Source organism: Dipodomys merriami, unplaced genomic scaffold (genome assembly GCF_024711535.1).
Source record: "Dipodomys merriami isolate MVZ:Mamm:240054 unplaced genomic scaffold, mDipMer1.0.p SCAF_292, whole genome shotgun sequence".
NCBI classification, from domain to species: Eukaryota; Metazoa; Chordata; class Mammalia; order Rodentia; family Heteromyidae; genus Dipodomys; species Dipodomys merriami.
This window is the reverse complement of record NW_027204404.1, coordinates 273,139-293,373: the sequence shown is the minus strand read 5'-3', so window position 1 is coordinate 293,373 and position 20,235 is coordinate 273,139. Positions and strand designations below refer to the sequence as shown.

The 20,235-nt window shown below is 38.0% G+C and overlaps 1 long non-coding RNA gene and 1 pseudogene across 1 annotated transcript in view; both read left to right on the top strand.

Moving 5' to 3' along the window:
• Window positions 1–19,805, top strand: part of LOC138839086 (uncharacterized) — a 33,518-nt gene extending 13,713 nt beyond the window's left edge. The window contains exons 2-3 of the long non-coding RNA XR_011375836.1: window positions 6,953–7,069; window positions 19,567–19,805. This is a non-coding gene — a long non-coding RNA (uncharacterized lncRNA). The remainder of the gene's footprint in view (window positions 1–6,952; window positions 7,070–19,566) is intronic.
• Window positions 18,850–18,949, top strand: LOC138839097 (U6 spliceosomal RNA; annotated as a pseudogene).
• Window positions 19,806–20,235: the final 430 nt, after the last annotated feature.

Genomic DNA, 20,235 nt, shown 5'->3' with positions numbered 1-20,235 from the left:
ACCCCCCTCCCCCCCCCACACCGACATTGTAAAGATGGTTTTGACATGACATTTTGTACTTCTCATTGTTGCAACAGGTCCACCTGAATCCTTAAACCACTTGTTTGTCCCCATCTCCTCCACATGTTATACTGACATCAAATATAGTGAAAGCGGGGGTTACACTGTGGGGGAGGGACATACAAAGCAACAAGGAAATAATCTTATAAATGCATTAGAAACACATGCATGAAAGAAACGGAAACATTAAAATACATAACTAAGGGTTCATTTTCCTAACATCACATTATCTGACCTTTTCCGCTTGACTCATACCTATACTAGATATTGCAAATAAGGGAAACCATGGGACCTATGTTTCTTTGGGCCTGGCTTACTTCACTTAATATAATTTTTTCCAAAACTTTCCATTTCCTAACGAATGGGGAAATGTCATTCTTTCTGATGGAGGCATAGAATTCCATTGTGTATATATACCACGTTTTCTTGATCCATTCATTTAATGAGGGGCATCTGGGTTGGTTCCATATCTTAGCTATGGTAAATAATGCTGCAATAAACATAGTTGTGCTGGTAGCTTTAGTGTGGTCTTGTTTGTAAACATTTGGGTAAATGCCCAAAAGTGGGATTGCTGGATCATAGGGGAGATCTATGTGAAGTCTTTTGAGGAACCTCCATACTGCTTTCCAAAGTGGTTGAACAAGTTTACATTCCCACCAACAATGAAGTAAGGTTCCTTTCTGTCCACATCCCCTCCAGCATCTGTTGTTGTTAGAGTTCTTGATTTTTGCTGTTCTAACTGGAGTGAGGTGATATCTCAATGTTGTTTTCATGTGCATTTCTTTTATGGCTAGGTATGTTGAACATTTCCTCATGTGTCTATTGGCCATCCTTCTTTCTTCTTCAGAGAAGCTTCTCTTTAAGCCTTTTGCCCACTTATTTATTGGGCAGTTGTTTCTTTGAGGATTTGTTGTTGGGTGGTTTAATTTTTTGAGTTCCAAGTACATTTTAGATATGAGACCCTTGTCTGTTGTATGGCTAGTGAAGATCTTCTCCCAATCGGTGGGCTTTCTATTGATCTTGCTAGCTATGTCATTTGCCCTGCAGAAGCTCTGCAACCGTATGCAATCCCAAAAAGCATTTGACAAGATCCAACATCCCTTTATGATGAAGGTTCTGGAAAAATTAGGAATCCATGGAACATTCCTCAATACAATAAAGGCTGTATATGACAAACCTACAGCCAGCATTATACTCAATGGTGAAAAACTAAAGCCATTTCCTCTTAACTCAGGAACAAGTTAAGGATGCCCACTCTCTCCACTTCTCTTCAATCTAGTATTAGAATGCCTAGCTACAGCAATAAGACAAGATGCAGACATTAAGGGGATCCAAATAGGGAAAGAAGAAATAAAACTCTCCCTCTTTGCAGATGACATGATCTTGTATTTAAAGAATCCCATAGACTCCACTCCCAAATTACTCAATCTGATTTAAAACTTTGGCAAAGTAGCAGGTTATAAAATTAACCCCCCAAAATCAATAGCTTTTCTATATGCCAACAATGAGAAAAGTGTGGCTGAAATTAGGAAAGCAACTCCATTTGTAATAGCCAAACAAAAAATAAAATACCTAGGAATTAACTTAACCAAAGAAGTGAAGGACCTCTATGATGAAAACTTAAAAATCTTGAAAAAGGAAATCAACACAGAACTTAAAAATTGGCAAAAACTCCCATGCTCCTGGATTGGCAAGATTAACATCGTGAAAATGGCAATACTTCCCAAGGCTATCTACAAATTCAACGCGATACCTATCAAAATTCCACCCTCATTCTTCAAGGAAATAGAAGAGGCAATCCAAAAATTCATATGGAACAATAAAAGACCCCGAATAGCAAAAACGCTCCTCAACGGAAAGAACACTGCTGGAGGAATATCAATACCAAATTTCAAACTCTACTATAAAGTCATAGTAATCAAAAGAGCTTGGTATTGGCATAAGAACAGACCTCAGGACCAATGGAATAGAATTGAAAACCCAGAAATGAACCTACAGACCTATAGCCATCTAATCTTCGATAAGGAAGCTAAAACAATAGAATGGAAGAAAGACAGCCTCTTCAGTAAATGGTGCTGGCAAAATTGGTTAACTACATGTAGAAAACTAAAGCTAGATCCTTGTATATCACCCTGCACCAGAATCAAATCCAAATGGATCAAAGACCTTGAACTCAAAGCAGACACTCTGAAAACATTACAGGATGGAATAGGAGAAACCTTATTTCTCCTTGGCTCAGGCCGAACTTTTCTGAATAGAGACCCGGAGGCTTTTTTTTTTTTTTGTTGGAAGACTTTTGATAGCTTTCTGTATCTTGTTGTAGGCTATTGGCTTATTTAATTGGTTTACTTCTTCTTTGCTCAGTTTGGGCAACTTGTATTTCTCTAAAAATGCTTCCATTTCTGCCAGGTTTTCTTCCATTAAAGATTATAAATTTTGAAAGTAAGTAGTCCATTAGGATTGTTTGGATATCTTGTTTACATATTGTGATTTTTTTCCTGTGGCATCTCTAATCCCGTTAATATGTGTTTCCTCTCTTCTTTTTTAAATTAATCTTGCCAATGGTCCATCAATTTTCTTTATTTTTTCAAAGAACCAGCTTTTGTTTGGTTAATTTTGGCTATAATTTTCTGATTTTGTAATTGGTTAATCTCTGCTCTTGATTTGGTTATCTGGCTCCGTCTATTAACTTTAGTTTCCATTTTTTCTTGTTTTTCTACCTGTTTTAAATGCAACATGAGATTATTTACTTGGTCTGTCTCCATTCTCTTGATGTGGGCACTGAAGGCAATAAATTTGCCCCTCAGGACTGCTTTTGTTGTGTCCCACAAGTTTCTTTGCGAAGTGTTTTCATTTTCATTGAGTTGTAGGAAATATTTTATTTCTTCTCTGATCTCTTCCGTTACCCAGGCATTGATAAGGAGTGTGCTGTTCAATATCCATTTATTAGAGAAATTTCTGCAGTATGCTTTGTTATTGAGAACTAGCTTGATTCCAATGTGGTCTGATAGGGTACAGGGGATTTTGTCAATCCCTTTGTATTTTCTTAAGTTCCTTGCATGAACTATGATATGTTCTATTTTGGAGAAAGTTCCATGAGCTGCTGAGAAGAATGTGTACTGTGTTGTTTTAGGGTGAAATACTCGGTAGATGTCAGTTAATTCCGCTTGAAGTATGTCCTCAATTAATTCGGTAGCTTCTTTGCCAATCCTCTGGTTGATAGACCTGTCCTTTGGTGAGAGTGGTGTGTTAAATTCTCCTAGTATTTTCATATTGGGATCTATTTTATTCTGTAAGTTTGAGAGTATTTGTTTAACATATCTGGGTGCACAAATATTTGGGGCATATAAGTTGATGATGGTAATACATCCTCTTGGATTGTTCCTGGTATTAATATGGAGTGTCCGTCCTTGTCTTTTTGTACTGATTTTAATGAAAATTCTATTTTGTCATATATCAGGATAGCTACACCTGCTTTCTCACTGGGGGCATTTGATTGGTAGATCCTTTTCCAACCCTTTTCTCTGAATTTGTTTGTATGTTTGGCTGAGAAGTGGGTCTCCTGAAGGCAATTCTGATCCAGTCTGCAGTTCTTTTTCCTTTGATTGGTGAATTAAGCCCATTAATATTAAGAGAAAGTATAAAGAGATGCATTGTTGTCCCTGTCATTCCCTGTTTTCCTGAGTTTTTCTTCTTTCCTTTCCTCCTGTGCTTGCTCAGTTAGAAGTTGATTAATGTCTGTCTGGGTGCAGGTCCCAGTTCCTGGTTTCTTTCTTCAGGTTATGTCCCACCTCTTAGTATTCTTTGTAATGCTGGCTTAACGCTTATATATTCATTTAGTTTTTCTTTGCTATTAAAATTTTTCAGTTCTCCATTGAATGTGAATGATAGCTTTGCCAGGTATATCAGTATGGGTTGCCAGTTATTGGCTCCCAGGGTTCGTATGGTACTTTCCCAGGCCTTTCTTGCATTCAGTGTTTGTGTGGAGAGATCTGCAATGATTCTAATTTCTTCCCATTGTTGCATAGCTACTTCTTGATTTTTGCTGCATGCAAGATTGTTTCCTTATTATTCAGATCTATCATTTTTACTATAATGTGTCTAGAAATGTTTCTCCTGGGATCTTGCTTGTTGGGTGTTCTATATGCTTCTGTTATGTAGGTAAGATGTTCTTTTTTGAGGTGGAGAAATTTTTCACCGATTATCTTGTTGATTAGCTTTTGCCTTCCCTTGCTCTGAAATTCCTCACCTTCATCCACTCCAATTATATGAAGGTAAAATTTCTTTGCATTATCTTCTTTCTCTTGAATTTCCCTTTTGCTTAATTTGAGTGATTTTTCCATATCTGTCACTTTTTGGTCCAGTTGGTGTATTCTGTCTTCTGTATCTGACACTCTACAGTCCATTTCGTTCACTCTGTTGACCATGGATTCTATTGTGTTTTGTATGGAGGAAACGGATTCCTTTATAGATTCGATGTTGGTTCTCAAACTATTGATCTCACCTCTTAATGAGGTATGTTCTACCTCTAATTTGGCATTTATCTCACTTCTTACTGAGGTTTGTGCAGACTCTATTTTTGCAAGCATCTCCTGTTTGATATCTTGTATCTCTTTTGATAGCTCATCCTTGTGCTCTTTCAATTTCTGGTCTATTTCTCACTTTATTTCTTGAGTCATTGCCTCCAGCATCCCTTGGATGTAGCTTTTGTCTTCCATTCCTGCTTTGCTCCCACTGGGGCTCTCCCCTGCGTGGCTGCTGGCTATTGAGGATAGCTTGCTATCCTGGGTAGTGATAAACCTTGTAATTTTTCTCTGTGATTTTCTCATGGGGGTTCAGGTATTATTGGAGACTAATCTGCAATTTTGTTTTGGTGTGTCTGTCTTTGCTTGGTTGCTGATTCTGTATTGGTAGAGAGAGTCTGTGCCTGATCTGGGTTCTGTTGGGGGCGTACCTCCAGCTGCTGGTCTGATCTATATAGGATTCTCAGCTCTCTGCTGTAGATTGCTGGTAATTCCCGCCTTTAGAAGGGTTGTGCACCCTAGACTGCTCATGTTTGCTCCTATGGGTGCTCTTGGCAAGATCAGATGCTCTGGATGCACTCTCCCAGATGCTTGAGTCGGCTATGGGCTCCTGATGTTTTTGTTTGTTTGGTTGGTTGGTTTTGGGGGGGGCCAGTTGTTGGCTTGAACTCTAGGTTTGGGTGCTGTCCTTCAGCTCTTCAGCTCAAGGCTGGCACCCTACCATTTGAACCACAGTACCACTTCTGACCCTTTCTGCTCATGTAATGCTGAGGAATCAGATCCAGGGTCTCATGCATCCAAGACTATCACTCTACTGCTGAGCCACCTTACCAGCCTGAGCTCCTGCCTACTAACAGGTGCAGGTGGCCTGTGTTGCCCAATCCCAGCCTAGAATTTATGGGTCGGGTTTTGGTGGGTTTTTGGATTCTCTTGTACTGAGCCTCCAGGTCTTTTGTTGTCACAGGTGTGCTTCCCACGGGGTGCAGTTCCCTGTTTTTCATCTCTCTGCTGAGGCTTATGCTCAGTTGGGAGGAATTGGTTGTGTTGTTCAGGCACCGGATTGCCAGGCCTGGTTCTGGCCCCCCACCTGGGGCATGCTGGTTAGGCCTGTGCTGCTGTGTATACCACCTAGGTTATGCAGCCTGGGGTACACAGTTTACATTTCTTCTACTGTTGGTTGTCTGGACCCAGCGGCACTGTTCCTGGCTTGGGTGTTTAAGCTCCCTTCCAGGGGTGCTCTTGCTCTAGCCTGCCCAGCAGAGTGTGCTCCAAGGGCCGGTGGAGTTCTCGAGCAGTTCCCAGTTTCAGTGGGTCCTGTGGTCCGGGTGTTGGGGTGGGGAGTCTGGGTCAGGGACTCAAGATTCCCTCAAGCTCTGGTCTCCCTTGAGGGATACACTGTCCCCTGTGGGGTATTCACCCTGGAGCTAGTTCTTTCTGTGTGGTGTAGGTTGTCAGTTGCTGTTGCAATCCGAGTTCAGTTGGGGTGGTTGCGGGCTAGGCTGGGCAGTGGTGGCTCTGTGTGATTCTCTTCTGTGTCTGCTTCTGTCGAAGCTGTCGGGTCCACAGTGTCCATGCTCAGGCGGCTTCTGCACGAGTTATGTGCATGCAGCTCCTTGTGTCTCTGGGACCCTGGCAGCCCCCGCCAGGTTGTCACAATCGGCAGGTCTGACACCGGTACCTCAGGCATCTTCTGCATGAGTGATCTGCAGGCAGCCCTCTGTGTCTCTGGGACCCCAGTGGCCCCCACCATGTCGTCACAATTGGCGGGGCTGACACCGGTACCTCAGGTCACTTCTGTGCTATCTGCAGACAGCTCCCTTTGATGTGCTGCTGGTGCCGGGTGGCTTTGGCGGGATGGAGCCTCTCTGCTTGGGTGGAAAGTGAGGGGTGGGTGTGGGATCATAGTGGAGACTCACAGCTGGTAGGTTTCTCTATTTGTGGCGATCAGCGGGTCTGTAAACTGGTACCTCAGGCGGCTTCTGAGCAGGTGATATGCAGGCAGTCCCCTGTGTCTCTTGGATACGGGAAGCCCCCGCAGCGCCGGCTGGCCATGGCTTGGCACACTGCCGTGTGGCCAGTGAATGTTGGGGGAGGGGTATTCGCTCTTCTCTGTTCTGAAATTCTTCTTTTCCTCTCTTTCTTTTTTGTTATTTTCCACCTCCTGTTTTTCTCTGAATGTTCATCTTTTTGTTATTGTTGGTCTCTTGGGGAGATTAAGCATTGGAACTCAAACTCTCTTTTTGGTTGGGGAGAGCTTTGGTATTTCCCTACTGCCTCGTTACCATCTTTGTCCTTTTCTTATACAGTAAAAAGGAAAACACAAGTTAACTTGAACTTTGTCAATCCTCTGTGTTCCATTTTTCTCCTAGGATCAGTTTCCACATCCAGTAACAGTTACTTCCAGGAACAATCGATGGTGATGCTTGAGGTATAATGAATGTTTTCTAGCTTCACCAAAATAACCCAAGGACACCTTTGGACCTGAGGTAACACATGTTTCAGAGAAACATAGTAAAGAGAAAATACCATTTATATTGCTTATAAATACATTATTCATGAGTATATTGAGTTCAAACTTTTTAAGTCCTCTGTAAATAAGGCGAATTTTAAATGGGAAGAAGGTTCTCAGATCATTTTTTAAGGAGTGTATGTGCTGCACATTATTTCCCAAGTTTACACGAGTTAACAGTAAGGGAAACAATAGCAATAATAGGAGAAAGAGAAGTTCTGTGTTTAAGTTTAAGGGTTCATTACACTATAGAAGACTCTACAAATAAGACAACATTGAAACAATAAAGCCAAGTCCAGTATGTAGATTTATTAATGCATTCCCTCTATAGGGAATGCATTAATCCTACGTGGAACACGAAATATGAGGCCACTCTCTTTCTAAATCATGCTTGTTAATCATGCAAATTTGTAGAAAGTAGAATGGAAGAATAATTCTGTTTACAATGCAATTCACATATAAGAGCATGGACTTAACTGGAAAAAAAGTCCATCTTGAGAGAGCAGGGATTATACTAGCCATGAACTGGTGGATAAGATCACATTTTTTTTCTTTCCTTTACTTATATATATAGTTTTTGATGGTGGTCTTGGCACTTGAACTCTGGTCCTTGGCTCTGTCCCTCTGCTATTCAGCTCAGGTTAGCATCCAGCCTGGGCAGAACAGTCTTTGAGACACTATTTATAATTAACCAGCCAAAAGCTGTATTAGAAGAATGGTTCAAGTGATGGAATACCAGTCATGAGCAAGATGGCTGAATAAGAGCTTGAGGCTTTTGCATATATACATACAAACTTACACATAAACACAGAGGCACTTATATGTGCACACACAAATACACAAATGAAGCAATTCTCAGAAGATATAGAAAAGTTAGCACACAATAGATAATATGTCCTCAGTAAGACTAGAATCAAGTGATAATTTTTAATGTTAGAAATTCCTCAAGTGAAGTTTCTTCAAAAAAGTTTAAGAATATTACATAGATATGGACCAGAGATAGTAAGAGAGACAAGTAATCATTATGAAAGGGATCGGATCCATGTAGGAATGAATCAGAGACCCCACAGGTGTATCTGAAAATGATCATATCCTCTGTGAAATGTTAGAACATCTTTTAATATAGTCCATGAACAGTCTGAGCAGTCTAGTGGATGATATCACTGGAGAAGTTCAGAATTGCTAGTCTGTATCTAGATTAAATAAACCAAGAAACTCTGGCAGGTCAATGTGATACAAGCCTAGAATTCTAGCACTCAGACTGACAGGAGATTAGAAACTGGAATTACATAGTGATACCTTCCCTGGACCAGGTAGTATAATTTTGTCTTAATAAAAGTAACCAAACAAGAAAGGAATACGCAGTTGGAAGTTTGGGCTAATTTTGTCATTATGTTTTGAGAAGTAATTTCCTATTGAAATGCAACTCATATATAATCCTCAGTTGTGCTTTTAAATGCTCTCTTCATTAGAAACATTCTTAGATGCAAAATGGCTCATGATTCCCATCCAAAATTTGAAAAATTAAGTAATCTTCATTCTGTTAGATTCCAAGGAAAGGATGAAGGATTGCAAAAGCTTAAGCCTGGACATATAGCAAACTTGGTCTAATGTAGGACTTTATAGACCTTGTTAAATTAGAGTTTAGATTTAAAATATATATTTTGGTTTTGTTTGTAATTTCATATTCTATAGGATACTACAAAATTCTTTTTAAGTAGAGGGTTTAATTGACAAATTTACAAATGTTTCTTGCATTCTATTTGCCTAGAATATACTTTCAAGGGAGTTATAATAAGAACTCCGTTAATAGATATTAAAAAACAGTTTATGTATAAAATGATAATGTGAATAATGTAGACAGAGTTGCCAACAAATGATGATATTAATTTATAAATTTAGAAAAAGAGCAATTATTTGAGGCTTTGGTATAACATTGTATGAAGAGAATAATTGTGTGACTTCTTCTTTCTTCGACCTGTATGTAACACAGGAAGCAATTTCCTTAATGACATGTCTCTGTATACAATGAGAAAAATGCTACGTTTTGGGATTGTTTTTGTTTTTGTTTTATTGGTTTGTCCTAGGTGTTGAACTCTGGGCCTGGACACTGTCTCTGAGGCTGTTTATGCTCAAGGCTCATGCCCTAACACTTCAACATCAGTACCACTTGTGTCTGGTTTTGGTGAGAAGTTTATTGGAGATAAGAATCTAGGGAACCTTCCTGCCTGGGTGGGCTTTGAAATGTAATCTTCTGATATTAGCATCCTGTTTATCTATGATAGTTAAAAAGTATAAATATAAATAATATTTGCAAGAATACCAGTGGAGGAAAAATGATGCAACCCAGTTTATTGTGGTGCTTTTTCCAGAACACGGAGGGCATCACATTAGCAAAGGTGTAGTATTTTTTCACTATGGAGATAAGCTATTCGTGATGTGAATTAAGGGAATTTTGAAGTGCACCCTACAAGTTGGAAACTGTTGGTCTAGGATGACTTTATTGCATAAACCTTGGGATTGATGGTCATAGAAATAATAGCTTAATCTGTTAAACAATTGCTTACTCTTGAAGAATTAATTTTTGCCGCGGACCGGGTTCTGTCGGGACGACGGAGGATACCTAGTGGAGGAACCTGGAATAGGACGGGGAGATGGCAAACAGACAACTCACACACATTAGGAGTGGATGCTGAGTGCTGAGTGCTGAGTGCGATTTAATGCAGAGGATAACAAACTTTTATAGCAAAAAGTCTCCATAAGAAAGGGCAAAAGGTTACATAATCTTGCTGCAGGGCTTCATTCTTGGGCGGTCACCAGCTGGTCGCCTGATAGGCACTTGTTTCCGGCTTTACCTCTATTTTTAAGAAATACAATTGGTTTCGATGATTGTCACCAATTAACCACTACTTTATTCTATAGAGGCCTTAACTGTCCCATTAAGATCTTTCCTGTTCCTTCTTTAATAGTAAGCACCAAGGAGACTTAGATTTAGCAAGTCTCTTAGTAAATGAGGAAGTTCTTTCTACTAAGTAGTTATCTCAGCAATTGCCATACATTCTTTCTGTTCTAGCCGCGCCTACAACTTTTTGTAAATCTCTTACAAACAATTCCTTCTGCTGAAGTGACTTTGTGAAACCCCCAATACTTTTATATTTACTTATAACTTGTCTACTAGCCTCCATAAGAGGGGTTTCAGGGTAGCACTTAACTCTGGTGAGTTAGTCATATTTTTAAGACACTCGTCAGATATTGGAGTCGTCAACACTCTTAAGAAAGAGCTTTGAATAAGGGAACGTTGACAATGAGTAAGTACAAAGAGCAGTAGAAGCAGTAAAAGATTAATAGGCACTCTTATGAGGAAAAGATAGGCAGAAACACATCTTTTCCAGGGGTTTTGCCAGCCTTTTCCCAGGAGTAGGCCTCTTAGAAGCCCTATTCTCCGAGGTAGACTTCGGTGAAGTCCCAAAACTCAGAGATAGGTCTCGAAGCCCCTATCATGGTCTGATAGATGGTTTCCCATGCTAAGCAGACTCTACTGGGGTCGGCGTGGCATTTGCCCCTTTTTTTTTTTTTTTAATTTTTGCCAGTCCTGACTCCGTGTATCAGTTAATTCAATTTTATACCAGCTGTACTTGTAAGCTCCAATTTTAAGACATAGTCATACCATTTGCGACATACTTAAACTTTCTGAGGTTTGTCTTAAAGACAATCCTTACTTTTCAAATTTCCCCAATTCTCTTTCCAAGGCTTTCTTTACTTCCCTCTTTCTTTACAATCTCTTGACCATCTTGTGGCTGTAGTTTAAAACTGCCCAATTTTTCTTTGGCTTGCGGAACCTTTATCTTAGAACAGCCTTAAGGCACCACCGTGATGCAGAAGCTTGCTAGATTTTAAGGCTAAGAGTATTACCTCCATTGATAACACACTCAGGTTATTACCATACCAGAGTCAAACTAGGCTGTGACCATAGAGTGGATTTCCAGTCACTATGCACTGAAGTGCCTAAAACAAGCAAGCCAGTGATATCCTTGTCCCCAATACCCACTGTGGGAAGAGAGGGTTTCTAGATATCACCCAAAAGAATGTCCCACAAGATCTTAGATTTAGCAGCTTTCAACCAGGAAGCCGACTCAGGTGATGGAATCAAGCAGGAGTATCTCCGGTTGACTGTCAGGCCGTCGTTGAACTTTACCCATTAAGGTGTTCAGCAGTAGCAGTAGCAGCAACAGGGTCTCTCGTGCTGGGCTGCAAATTCCTACACAGAGTGGTTAAGGATGCAAGTAATACATAGGCTTGGCAGGCCGTGACTCCGTTTCCGACCTGGGCCGGTTCACCCCTCCTTAGGCAACCTGGTGTCCCCCCGCTCCCGTTGGGTACCACCTGCCGTGGACCGGGTTCTGTGGGGACGACGGAGGATACCTAGGGGAGGAATCTGGAATAGGACGGGGAGATGGCAAACAGACAACTCACACACATTAGGAGTGGATGCTGAGTGCTGAGTGCTGAGTGCGATTTAATGCAGAGGATAACAAACTTTTATAGCAAAAAGTCTCCATAAGAAAGGGCAAAAAGGTTACATAATCTTGCTGCAGGGCTTCATTCTTGGGCGGTCACCAGCTGGTCGCCTGATAGGCACTTGTTTCCGGCTTTACCTCTATTTTTAAGAAATACAATTGGTTTCGATGATTGTCACCAATTAACCACTACTTTATTCTATAGAGGCCTTAACTGTCCCATTAAGATCTTTCCTGTTCCTTCTTTAATAGTAAGCACCAAGGAGACTTAGATTTAGCAAGTCTCTTAGTAAATGAGGAAGTTCTTTCTACTAAGTAGTTATCTCAGCAATTGCCATACGTTCTTTCTGTTCTAGCCGCGCCTACAACTTTTTGTAAATCTCTTACAAACAATTCCTTCTGCTGAAGTGACTTTGTGAAACCCCCAATACTTTTATATTTTCTTATAACTTGTCTACTAGCCTCCATAAGAGGGGTTTCAGGGTAGCACTTAACTCTGGTGAGTCAGTCATATTTTTAAGACACTCGTCAGATATTGGAGTCGTCAACACTCTTAAGAAAGAGCTTTGAATAAGGGAACGTTGACAATGAGTAAGTACAAAGAGCAGTAGAAGCAGTAAAAGATTAATAGGCACTCTTATGAGGAAAAGATAGGCAGAAACACATCTTTTCCAGGGGTTTTGCCAGCCTTTTCCCAGGAGTAGGCCTCTTAGAAGCCCTATTCTCCGAGGTAGACTTTGGTGAAGTCCCAAAACTTGGAGATAGGTTTCTGTAAAGCCCCATTCTCTGAGGTAGACTTCGGTGAAGTCCCAAAACTCAGAGATAGGTCTCGAAGCCCCTATCATGGTCTGATAGATGGTTTCCCATGCTAAGCAGACTCTACTGGGGTCGGCGTGGCAAATTTTAACTGACGTTTCATAGTTTTATACTATACCAGAATGTGGATATTTTTCTGTTCATTTCTCTATCTGTAACACCCCATTGGAAAATGCATCTAATGCAGAATTTCATAACATGCACACAAATACTATTTTGAATCTCTCAGGTATGGAATGTTCATTATTTCAAAATGAGTAGTTATTATTCATATGAATGTTGAAGAACACATATATTCTGTTCTCTTAACAACTTATTTACTTTCAAAAGTTCTGGGTTTCCGTAGAATTAAAGTGTTTTCTGTTTTAGTATGAGAAAGTACTAAATTTATTCTTTTTTCAAAATATTGGCAAGTATATTGTGAAAATATTGCCTAGTTGGATAACATTCAAGTTGATGGCCCTTTGATTAAAAATGGGTAATTAATTCAAATTAGATGTCAAATAGTACTGATTTTTAAAAAGTTACTACATAAAGAATAATATTTACTATACCAATACAGTGAAATTTTATTTCATGCAGCTTATTTTTTAAATTTAATTATAATGTCAAAGTTATGTGCAGTGGTAAGCACAATTGTAAGCTAGTAAATACACAACTTTTCAAACTTGTTACCCCCCTCTCTCATTTTTCTCACAGTTTTAATTCACCCCAATACGCCTCACAAGTTGTAATGTACATTTCCAATTTATTTTCTTGTGAGTATTGCTATTGCATTGGTTTGCCCTTTGTCCTTTGTCTTGCCATTTTGTTGTTCATGTTCCCTTCCCTAATTAAGGTAAATGTATGCACAATACACAGGGTATCAAAATCAAATACAGCAGGGGATAAACCATAGAGGAAATAGAAATCACATTGTACATTAGAAACAACAACTGTAAATAAATATGTCTGTTTCCATAGCTTGGAGTTCATTTTGCTCAGCATCCGCTCATATGACCATATACATGCATAACACAGCCACTGGAAAATAATAGTTTCATGGAGAGCATATCAGGAAAAAACATATTAACTGTTTTTATGGTAAAGTTGGAATTAGGATTGGTGAATTTGCGATTCTGATAAAGGAATTTCAAAAAAGTTTAAAAATTTATGACAGGTAAATTTTAATTGGTCAAATTTTTCACAACTTAGCCTATTAAGAAAGTTTAAAATTACTTGGAAAAATAGGCTTTCATGTAAAGAAATCCATAGAGACTTAGCTGAGAGGGAGCAATGTGGGTGAAGATGGCTGTTTTTCACACCAAACCAACAAACCTCACAAACCTTGCTGTAAATCATTTAAGTTCCCTTGAGAATTGTCCTTAACCAGGAAAAATACTCTTACTGGGTAAAAACAAGGTTGTAGTGGTATTTAAACTCAAAGTTTTTTAAAAAAATAAGAAATGAAAATTTGTGAATTGACTTCAATTACCAAACAGTAATTTTCTGAAAAAGATAATTTGGTTCAAATTATTTAGGGAGAGAGTGTCCTCCACAATGAAAGAAGGTATTGGGTTTACACTTTTCTGTTTGTAATACTTTCCACAATGTCTTTCCTCATGAAGCAGTGAAACACAGAAAAAAATCTGATTGGATACTTCAAACCAATGATTTCACATTTCTAAGTAGCTCAAGAATATTATCCTTATTAACATGAGATCGTGAAGACTTCTCTTATTACATAAGCCAAAAACTGTTGGGATCAGAAAAGAATTGGGAAAATTGAAAAGGTAAGCAAACGCGTTCTTAGAAGCCCTAGCTAAGCGTATTGTCTTCTGCAGTGGTGGGAGGCCAAAACTTATTTATATAGATTGTCTTAATGTTTTTGCAACCTAAAGTGATTTTAGAGTCTATTTGGCTCAGTGTATTGCAGAACAAATTGAAGACATGAAAATAAATTCCATATCCAAATAAAAGAGTTTTGAAAGAGAAACCATGAAGATATAGCAGTGCGGGAGGCCTTATAGTCCTTCAGCTTTACTAGACCTGAAGCCAAGAAGCTGTGATTAATTGGAAATCAGTCAAGAGCTAAGAGGAGAACAGAGAAGTAGGACATAGAAGTATTGCCTTTTAACAGACACTGTAATCCAAGGAATGGGTGATTTAACTCTATGCTCCATACATCTTGTTGACCAAATGCAAGACCATGAGAAAAATAATCTATTGAAATAATTCTGCAAAGGATAACTTCACTGTTCTTGATATGGTATCTAAGGAGAGTCTTAAGAAAGAAGATAAAAGTGGAGTATTCTTCGGTTTCTTCTAAGCATCTTGTTAGCAAATATATCTTTGAGGTTAGAAGTGATTGAAGCAAAAAGTGGTGGAGTATTTATTTATTTTTGTTTTATTTTTAATATTTAATGCCCTAAATTTATTCTAATCTACTGACATTCAAGAACTGGGTTACATTATCAAGTAAAGCTAAACAAACAAATGAAGAGTTCTCGGGTGTTCCTCAACCCCAGATGATTCACCTTTGAAACTGGATGTCTCCTTTCTTAGGTCTGTTCCCTGTCCAGACACCTAGGGGTGGGTGCCAATGCGCTCAAGGTAGAGTATTTATTTTTGAGGAAACTTTAGACACGAGAAGATTTGCAAGGTAAAAGAAAAAGGAAAAAAAATTATAGCTAAATATTTGTGATTACAGGTTCTTGGACTGGTTTTTTGGAGACAAAGTTTTGCATTACAGTTTATCCTCATTAACATAAATGTTGAGTTTTCCTGGCAACCAAATGCAAAGGGGAAGTTTAATGGACTCACTCGGACAAGTAAACACTATGATAGTAAATAATGGGAAATAAAATTTAGTGAAATATTTTGAACAATTACTTTGCCAGAACAAAGAAGGAAAGATATAATTCAAAATCACTTGAGTTTATTAAAAGTATGAAAAAAGAGTAATGAAGACAGAGGAGAGAAAACATAGAGAAATGTTTTCTCTCCAGTGGAGTAATGCGTTCTTGATCTTGTTTCTTCCATTCTATCTTCACAAGCTATCAAGTGTGCCTCATGACTGGAGTGTCCAGTTCAGACAAAGAGCACTTGCAGATGAAAATATTTGCAGTAGATGTAGGTCATTTATAACCTTTGACAATGTACTTAATCTGTTCTAAATTCTCCCCTACCCCAAACTGCCCTCTTTGAACAGCTTTGTTTGCTTTTCCCAAGACTGCCCTTCATTAACTGTCTAAAATTTTGATAGGTCATATTCATACTGTCTAGAGATTGCTGTTTCTGTTTAGTTGTGATTTTTGTTTTTTGTTTGTTTTGTTTTTTAACTGAATTTCAAAGGTTGTGCAAATTTGTTACAATTAAATATGTCCACCTAATTGTCAAATGCTCCAGGATCAGAGTCACTCCTTCTAGCATTCTCAACCAATCCCTTCTCCAAGATTCATTTCAGATTTACCACTTCATGCGTATATTGAGTTTTCTAGATATACTTGTCCCTTGTTCCATTTTTCATTCATTCTATGTCTTTACCATTATTCCTCTCGGGTTTCAATTTCTTGATAGTCATTCTGTTAAACTGTCTGTTAATATTTTGAAAGGTTTATATACATCCCATGCAGTTTCAATCCCACATATACATGAACTGATGTCAGCTTATATTTCCATAATTCATTTGCAAGACTGGAGATGTGAAGCACCTACACATGATTTTATTCTCATCCATTTGGAAAATTAATCTTTAGTCAACAAGAAAATTTAAAAATGGCTTAGAATTTATTCCTACCAGTTTTTATAAATGGCTTTGTAAAATGGTGTGATTATTTTATTCTACATGGGTTAATATTTTCTACTACCTATAAGTTTTGGAAAAAGAAGAAAACTAAGATTTACTACTATAGAGGAATATGATAGAAATAGAAGACAGATTTTATATTTGTCACATCTCTGATGAGTACCCATATTCAATACTTAAAGTCATATTTCTTACTATGTTAGACAGGGAAAACATAAAACAACACATGATAAGGCAACTATTAGTGACTTTTTAAAATGTACCTTCTTATGTGATGAAGTTTACTTTATTAGCTAGTATTTGGGTTTGAAATTATGGGATGCTGTTCTGTTTAACACATTTCTGGAAGGCACCTATGGAACAACGGCAATGGTGTGTGGGGGGGTAATATTTCTACACTTTAATGAATGGTTGAACTTGTTTGGGATTAGTGCTGGCTAAATAAATCAATTGTACTGTACCTTACCCTTACATTGAAAAACTTGTAATGTCACTATCATCTACTTGTCAAGAGTTATTCTGGCGAATGCGATTTTTAAAGGTTTATTTGAAAAGGAATATACTTTCAGAAGATTAAATGTAGGTTATCATTGGTTTGAGAATGACAATATTTTTGTACTAGAGAACCAAGTTTTACTGAAGTAACAGGATTTTGCAGCACTAAGGATCTTCTCAATTAAAGTTTTTCTAAATTATATTTCACCTCTAAGTCAAGATTTCCTAGGTTTGGTAGAACAAATATGGATCGACCATTCCAGGAAGTATTTTTTGACCTACTTATGCTGGGCTAAAATCTTTCATTAATCATTAGGAGAGGGGTATTAAAAATAATCTTGTGATATTTGTGATTTTGTTCACTCAAATGGGCTTGTCATCTGTAATTTGAAATTTGTATTACAGTACATTCTCTCATATTTTATGATCTCATCTTCATTTTAAGTAGACTTGCATTTCACAATAGCTTACTGCTAAATCCTCCAAGGAATTAAGGACCTGAAATATTACAGGAAATGAGAAATTGAGACGGGTCTTCAATTACTTTCTATTGGCATGTTGCATGGGCCTAAGTGAGAAGTTTTGCTCTCGTTATCTGATGATGCAGATAACTGGGATCTGGTATCCTAGGACCCGTGGGTCCTGCAGAAGAATAATAGCTTTTAGACATCATATCAGCAAAATTTTGGTATAATCAGTAAGAATGTTTCAGAAATATGGAGAAAAAAAGTTTGGGACCAGCGACTTAAAACAATAAACAGAGCAGCAGATTAAAATCCTTTATAGATTAGAGGAAAACAATACTGTGTTTTTACCATGTGAATTCAGAAGACCAAGAACACTTAGAAGGTATCACAAGTTTATACCTAAGACATTGCATTGATACTTTTTATATTCTAATATTCTAAACCTAATTATTTATATTCAAATCTATTTATGGGAATAAATATCAATTTAGTTGTCAAATTATCATCTAATTCTAGTAAGTTTCACTGTGTGAAATTTAAGATCAGCACACATAAATAAAAATATATAAGTGTATATAATATAAGAAATTATTTTCCATTGTTCTGTTGTGGTTAGGGTATCAAAGTCAACTCTGTTTTAAAGTATTGTTCCATTATCTCTACCTCAGTTTTTGGTAGAGTTAGATCTAAAGATTTACCATTTTGAGATTTACAGCCTAGAGACAAGAGGAAACACAGTGATTAAAACATTACCAATTTAAGGCCTAATATCGAGGAGAAACATAAGGACTTGTCCAGGAGCTATGGAAATATTTGTTGGTAGAAAGTCAGTAGTGTAAGTTACTGCCTAGTTGGATTGTAGACAGGCTAAGACATTAGGTAATCATGCATATGAACAATATTTTCACTTTCTTGGCTTTAGTTACTTTTGAAATGTAACAATATGAACAATATTTTCACTTTCTTGGCTTTAGTTACTTTTGAAATGTTTGGTATAATAAACAAAGGTATTTAAAAAATACTTTGAATATCTGCCTTTAGCTACCAACTCATGGACAAAATCTAAGTGTCCACTGTAGGCTTCCCCATGAAGAGGGGTATATTCATCCTCATGCCTTTTTTTATAAAATACCTTCTTTTCTGAACAATTCGTTCTCAACTGTTCATCTCTCTATGATCCCTTGTAACTAAGATTAGTTTTGTTCCAGTAAGACAATCTATGCTGCTACGGTAAGATATTCTGGTTGGTCTCTTCCTACATGGAAGAAGGGTAAAGGGTCAGGTAGACAATTGTACCATTGAGACCTCATTTGGGAAATTTTAAGCTGCGGAAGTTTAGAAGTAGCTTTTAAGAAGGCTTACTTTGAATCCATTAGCTCCACAAAGCTAACTCAGTTGATAAGTAAATACTTGAAAAGCCATCACCTTTGGACTTAGCTATAAAGGCTTCAAAATTTAAAATGAAAAAGACAAAATAGTCATTGACAGAAAAATTTCAAATATAAGCAATACACCAAACAATGTAAGTTTTTTTCCACTATACACAGAAATTTAGAGAAATATGATCAATAACATTTTTAGGAACAATAAGGGTTCATTGTTACAAATAGGCAACCAAGGATATATGCCTGTATAAAGATTGCATCATTAACTACTTAAATTTAGAGGATACTACGTGCTTCAGCAGCTGGTCTAACCAAATGACAACAACACAGAGATTAACATGGCTCTTGCACGAGGATCATATAAAAATTTGTGAAGTATTCCATATTTTTCATTTTTCAGATGCAAGAAATGAAAACCAGTTATTAAAAAGTTGATTACAAGAATACAATGGTAACAACATATATAATTCATAGAATTAAAGGTTAGTTTGAAATCAGTGTTTAAATCTTCACCTTAGAAAGACCTTTACATAGCATAATCTTTACAAAACTTGAAATTAGATAACATTGTCATCTTATCCCAAAGAAATAAAATACTATAAGGACCTAGGAAAAAAATCTTAAATTTTTTCGATATGGAATGCAATTTGAATGGACACATTTATTAATTAACCTATATAGTATAACACAACGTAGAATTCAAAATATTATATCTAGGAGAGAAGGAAATAGATTATGGGCATTATACAAACATAAATATACTTTTTTCAGACAAGCATCAGGAATAACTTTAGTTTCTGTACTATTCATTTCCACAGATAAGTTAAAATTATTTCTGATTTAAAAAAATCACAAACTCTGCAGAAAACATTATAGATGTATACAAACAACTCTTGAATACATTTTGACATCAATGTCAGGCAATTCACTTGGAAGAATAACATGGAATCCATGACTTTTTAAAGTAAGATATTGCTGTTGCTTTGCATTGTGAAAATATTTTGTAGGGACATGAAGGATGAACGAGCAGTTTTGAAATTGAAGAAACTTAACCAGAGTTCCGGAAAGATGGCGGAGGAGAAGCTGGAGTCTAAAGAAGCTCTTGCATAGAAAGCAGGTTTGGTGTTCCAGTAAACAGTCCTAAGCCAGAGAATCACACCATGTGTGCCATCACATGTAGGGAGCCGAGGCGAGACTCCGCCCACTCCCTTGCAGCTTTGAGGATTACCACTCCAGACGGTGCTTGGCGGGACCCCTGGGCTGTGCGCGTGCGCGAGCCCGGTAGTGTCCCCAGCCAATCCCATGACAACTGGTGACGGTAAAAGGCAGGCGACCAACAATAGAAAAGACCCGTGTTCGAATTCCCTATATAAGTGGCTGTGTTTCGGGTGCACGCTCTCTCGCGCCCAAGCTCTCCTACAACTAAAAGGCTCTCCAATAAAGCGTGATCTGAGAAGACTCCTGGTGTGGTGGTCGTTTTTCCTCGCTGGTCGAGTAGGCGGTCACTACAACTGGTGCCGAAACCCGGGAATGAACCTGGGACGGGGCCCGCGCGAGAGGCCGAATTGGAGCCAGAACTCAACACGCGGAGATGGGACGTCGGTAAATATCCCCCGGTATGCTGTTCACTGTAGATTTAGATATTTATTGGTTGCTTGCATTGCTTCTTCCCTTGT